Source organism: Rhagoletis pomonella, unplaced genomic scaffold (assembly GCF_013731165.1).
Source record: "Rhagoletis pomonella isolate Grant_MI unplaced genomic scaffold, Rhpom_1.0 Rhpom_scaffold_00013, whole genome shotgun sequence".
NCBI classification, from domain to species: domain Eukaryota; kingdom Metazoa; phylum Arthropoda; class Insecta; order Diptera; family Tephritidae; genus Rhagoletis; species Rhagoletis pomonella.
The window spans coordinates 4,925,492-4,931,055 of record NW_023458567.1 but is presented as its reverse complement, the minus strand read 5'-3'; the positions used below and the strand labels follow the sequence as shown (position 1 = coordinate 4,931,055).

At 41.6% G+C, this 5,564-nt stretch overlaps 1 pseudogene; it reads left to right on the top strand.

Annotated features, from left to right (window-relative positions):
• LOC118748305 overlaps positions 1 to 50 on the top strand; it is a 2,443-nt pseudogene extending 2,393 nt beyond the window's left edge.
• The last annotated feature ends 5,514 nt before the right edge of the window (positions 51 to 5,564 follow it).

Sequence of the window (5,564 nt, the reverse complement as noted above, 5' to 3'; positions counted from 1 at the left end):
CGCTATTCAATTAATTAACTTTTATGCTTTCAGAAACTCACCTGAATTAACAATTTTTGAAATTGAAATTTTTACACTTCTGTCTTATCCACTTAAGTGAGTTTTCTTTTAAGTTTTACTTAAAACACCTATCACCCCGTCTTCCCACGCTGATCCGTGTTCACTTGATTCCGTTCTCCTCCAATGTATCGTCAATTGTCCAAAAAAAACAGTTTAGCAACACCACTTAGCTACAAATACTGCGCCAAAGATTCGCCAAAAATCCAGAAGGTATTATTTCCTTTTTATTTTCCAAATTGAAATGATATGTTCTTGTGAAACTCATATTAGCTGTGTTCCAAGGCGGATTTATACAAGGTGGTGTTGATGGCGAATTAAATTTTCGCCGCGGTACTACTGAATGTCAAAATGATGTGTTTGTTGTAAACAAGGCGAATTCATTTTACAACAAACACATCATTTTGACATTAAAACGTACCTCGGCGAAAATCTAAATTCGCCATCAACACCACCTCGTATAAATTCGCCTTGCTGTGTTCGGTAGGTGCAAAAAAGATGTAGAACAGTGCAGTCCATAAGTATGTTCCAAGGCGAATTTATACAAGGTAGTGTTGATGGCGAATTTAGATTTTCGCCGAGGTACGTCTTAATGTCAAAATGATGTGTTTGTTGTAAAATGAGTTCGCCTTGTTTACAACAAACACATCATTTTGACATTCAGTAGTACCGCGGCGAAAATTTAATTCGCCATCAACACCACCTCCCTGCAAAAATCGCGACTACTCCATGCATGCGTGTTAAGAGTACTCCCTAAGGACCAAAGAGTACTCCAAAATTAACCACGATTCATATAAAAAATCTGGTCCGATTAACATTGCGATGTCCTAGGGCAGGACCATATTGTTACGATTATCCTTGAACCCTCGTCCGGATTTCCCAAATCTACCGGTTCGTATCGCTGGATTGTTAAATAAAGGCTAACGATGACCAAATGGTAGTACAATTAACTTTATTGTACAACAAACAATTTTACAATACTTGCTAATACAGTAAAAACACTACAATACTTGTTCAAGCAATTGCAACGCTTTACTGAACTTGTTAACACAATTAAACTTATAGCTTGCTTATTCGCAACTCAATTCTCTGCTCACTTTACTTGTAGCTTGCTGACTTGTAACTCGTAACTCACTTCGTTGTGGCGGCGCCCTTATATACCTGCGCTCGTACTTATGGCAACTCTAGAACGTTCTGAAGTTTATCGCTCATTCTCTTTCTCTGCCTTTCTGCCTATTTCTCGTTGTTCGCTTCGCGTTGCCGCAGTATTCGCCACACTGCCCTCCACCTAAGTCTGATCGTCCCGATCAGACATACTTGCCGCTCCAACCGCTGCAAGTCTTTCCAAGTGGACCACTTTCATCTTGGTCCTCGGTCTCCCCATTGTCTGGATTTGATACACTGCGTCCTTCAGCCGTTTGTCAATCTTCAACGGATCTTTCCAGTCAAGTCTTTGCTTGGAGGTAAAGCTTTTCTTCTGCTGCGACATGTACAACCACAATGCGTTACTGGACATTGCTTCCGGCTTATCTCCGGGAGTGCACCATCTCACATGGTCGTGCTTCTGCCGGCCACTGGTGGTGACCAGACCATGTCTCTTCTCGTGGGCACCCTTTCCGGATCTATGCCGCATCATCTGTCCCTGACACCCTGACTCCCGCCTTCGTGCTGCACTGCCTTCAGCATATCTTGTTACATCCGAATCCTTACGCTGAAACTACCGCCGTCGTTTCGTATCTCGCTCGTCCGCAACTGCTAGCTTCATTGACCGGACATGTATAATCTCAACCTTGGCTTCCGGCTTAACTGCTCGCTTTTGCCGACCACCTTTTTCAGGACACTTCAAAGCGCGCCTACTGCTACCACAGCCGCTTCCATTTCCGGTCACCGGCGTATCACCATTGCAACGTGGTTCAGTGGCTTTCCTCCTGCCGGAAACACTGCCTGGCTCGCCATGACCACTTCCTTGTTGCGACCTCTTGTTCACTGAGCTGGCGTAACCGTCACGCTTTTCCTGTATCGGTGAACCACTTCCTTCTCCTGACGAAACCATTTCGTCTCCAAAGGATGGAGTCTTTACCTTGGGAGCACTTGTCGAAGTAGCTGGACGATTCATCTGCAAATCTCGGAAGCGACCTTCCAACTCTTCTACCTTTGCTTCGACTTTCTCCTGAATTAGCTCTTCGATTTTATCTTGTCGTTCCTCGATTTTATCCTGTCTCTCTCTGAGTTCCGCGTTATCTTTAAATAAATTCTCTTTTAGCTGAGTAATCTTTTCATCTAGCTGCGATGACATGTACGTTTTCTGTGCTTCCAGCTGCGATGACATGCGTGTTTCCTGCACTTGCAGCTGGGATGAAATCTGTGATGACATCTGTGACATGGCAGCCAATAACGTGTTCATGTCCATAGCTGGTGATGACGACGGAGCCTTTTGCTGTTCTTCAACCTTCCCGGATGTCTGCTGCATATCCTTCGACGAACAAGTGGCCTCATCCTTCTGTTCATCCTTTGCGGATGCACCGTCAAGTTTACCCTGGAAGTCGTATTTGTCCACGTCCATAGCCTCTCGCAGCCGTGATAGTAACTCCACTTTTCTTCCGGAGGTTGCTAAATTTCGCTTCTCCAACTCCTGTTTGAGTTCCTCAATCTTTAAGTCCTGAATTTTTGCCATTTTCAAAAGTTTATCCTTCGGGATTTATTTAACAATCCCACTTCTGACACCAATTGTTACGATTATCCTTGAACCCTCGACGATCGTCCGGATTTCCCAAATACTCAGGTTCGTATCGCTGGATTGTTAAATAAAGGCTAACGATGACCAAATGGTAGTACAATTAACTTTATTGTACAACAAACAATTTTACAATACTTGCTAAAGCGAAGCGCACATTGGCGCGATTCTGTCGTTGCGAATCCGCAAGCCCAAAAATTACAACAATGCTACCCATACATTTTAATGCGCTAGCGCACACTTGCACGATTCCGTCGCTGCGAATTTTTCGAACATTCAATGTTCTTCTCTATTGACGCGTTCGAAACGCGGCTTGCAGCGTTTTGAAGGCGTCAAAGAAGAAGAAGAAAGGTGTCACAGCAATAAAGGCAAAGAAAAAAAACGTGTAATGTACAAAAACTAATAAAAACGTTCGTAATAATAGTATTTTGTACGATTTGGGCACGCCGAGTGCGAAAATACACGAAATAAAGGGAAAATTTAGTGAATTGTACATCGGAAATCGACGCGAAAAAATCGCTCAAGTGTGCGCACGTTTGCGGATTCGAAGTTAACAGCCGAATTCGCAACGTATTCGCAACGACAGAATCGCGCCAATGTGCGCTTCGCTTTATACAGTAAAAACACTACAATACTTGCTCAAGCAGTTCTGAAGTTTATCGCTCATTCTCTTTCTCTCGCTGTTCGCAGTGTTCATCCAACTTGACGTTTCTCTTTGTGGAACATTCTACGTCATTCCTCGAACATTCTGCCTATTTCTCGTTGTTCGCTTCGCGTTGCCGCAGTATTCGCCACAATATACTCCATGCCTGCATTAGATCAGAGTAGCACAAAACTACTCGAACATATTAACAATGGCATTGTTGTTATAGTTTTTCGTTTGTACACGCTTTTGTTCTTCACTTCTCAAATGCTTTTCCGAAATTAATAAAAACCACGACAAAAATTAAAAATTACATGTTGCCTCTGACGGCATTCGAACCCGAACATGCTGGGAGCTAAGAACTAACAGCGAGCATCTCTACACGTTCAGCTACAGCCAGACATGCAAATGTGCTTTCAAATGCTCAACTTCAATCACATTTCGTTAAAACACGAGCAGTGATCGGATAACAAACAATAAGCTGGCGCAGAGACACGAGTTGGTGCGCTACAGCATGACAGAGGAACACTTTTGTAAGTACTCCAATTTACCATAAATAGACTACATGGTCCAACGATTTTTGCAGGGCTTGTATAAATTCGCCTTGGTATGTTCATTTTAAAATTTATTAAATTTACTATACTATTTATACCATTGATAATGGCTCTCGATAGTATCGGAAAATATCGATAGTGTAATCACGGGCGGTGAAGGCAAAAATGACAAAAATACATCGATGTATTAGGTTTGTTCCACACGAGCCCGCAGGTGCCCAAAACAGCCCAGAAGCGAAATTGTCCTATGTAAACTCCAAGTTAAATCCGTAAATCACAGCCGTCCACTGAAAAACTGACCCTCAAGCTGATGCCAAATAAAACTTTGTGGCTTTGCGTGGCATTTATAACTTTGCCAGCAAAGCGCCAGACGCAAAAGGTCTGCCACAATGAACGCCAAGAAAACAATTTTGTTCTGCTTTTTTTACTAGTCAAAATTGCTGTGGATTTTATATATTTTGCTGTAAAAATATCAGCAATATAAGGTACAATCCCGTATTCTTTGGACTAAAACTAGTAAAACTGTCAAAAAATAAAAATTCGCTCAGAGCGAGAGAGTAACATTGAAAAGTACGGGATCGCTTTCTAGTAAAAAATGGTAACTTCTGTCAACTTCAACATTACCTCCAAATTTTGGTTGTAAATTTTTGCTTATGCTCAGCTCACACATGTAAATAACCAGAAATACTTTCAAATTCATTAGAATCCACTTAATCAAGTAATTAAATACTTCTCAACATGAATTAGCAGAGTGCACTTTTCTTTTGTTTACAATTTGGTTGCCAAACACACTACAGCTGATCGTTTGACACAGTTACCAGAATTTGCAAGCAAAAAATTCTCAGACTAAAACTGGTAACTTCTGACACAGAGAGAACCGTATTTACTCTCTTTTTTGTCCTCTCAGTAGTCAGAGAACCGAGTACGGGATCGATCAGTAAAATCTGATTGATTCTGACTAGTCCGGACTCGTACGGGATCGCAACTATAATTAAGTTTTATGTTTCTACATGAAAGCTCGAATTTGGACGAAATAAAATAACCAGCTGATAGTCAAAACGCGCAAAAGAATGGGAGTTGGCCATCTGTTCGCTTTGCGCTGCAGCTTTAACGATCCATGTGACATGCCTTGTGCATTTTCATACAATTCATCTTATCTGTCAAAGCTAATCTGCTACGCAAAGCGAAGCAAACGTTTTATGTATGTGGCCAGCTTCAATGTTCTGGAACTGACAGTTTTCAAAAAACATCGATACATCTACAATTTATACATCGTGTGGAAAATTTTCGATGCATCGAAGCAAAACATCGATATTTTCTATGCATCAATGATTTTCCGACGTCCCTAGCTGTTTTTTCTTGAAAATATACGCAGAAAAAGTTGAACAAATTTATAAAATTTGTGTAAACAAACATAGTATGCAGGTATGGACACAGTAAGTGAATTGCATTTCGATTTCCTTTGTAGAGCTTGCATGCATGAAGTGGCTGATGTGGTCGCAGTTACCTCTACAGTTGAACTAACTGCGGAGCAACAGTGGAAACCCATCTTTGATATAGTCGCAGACTGCGGAAA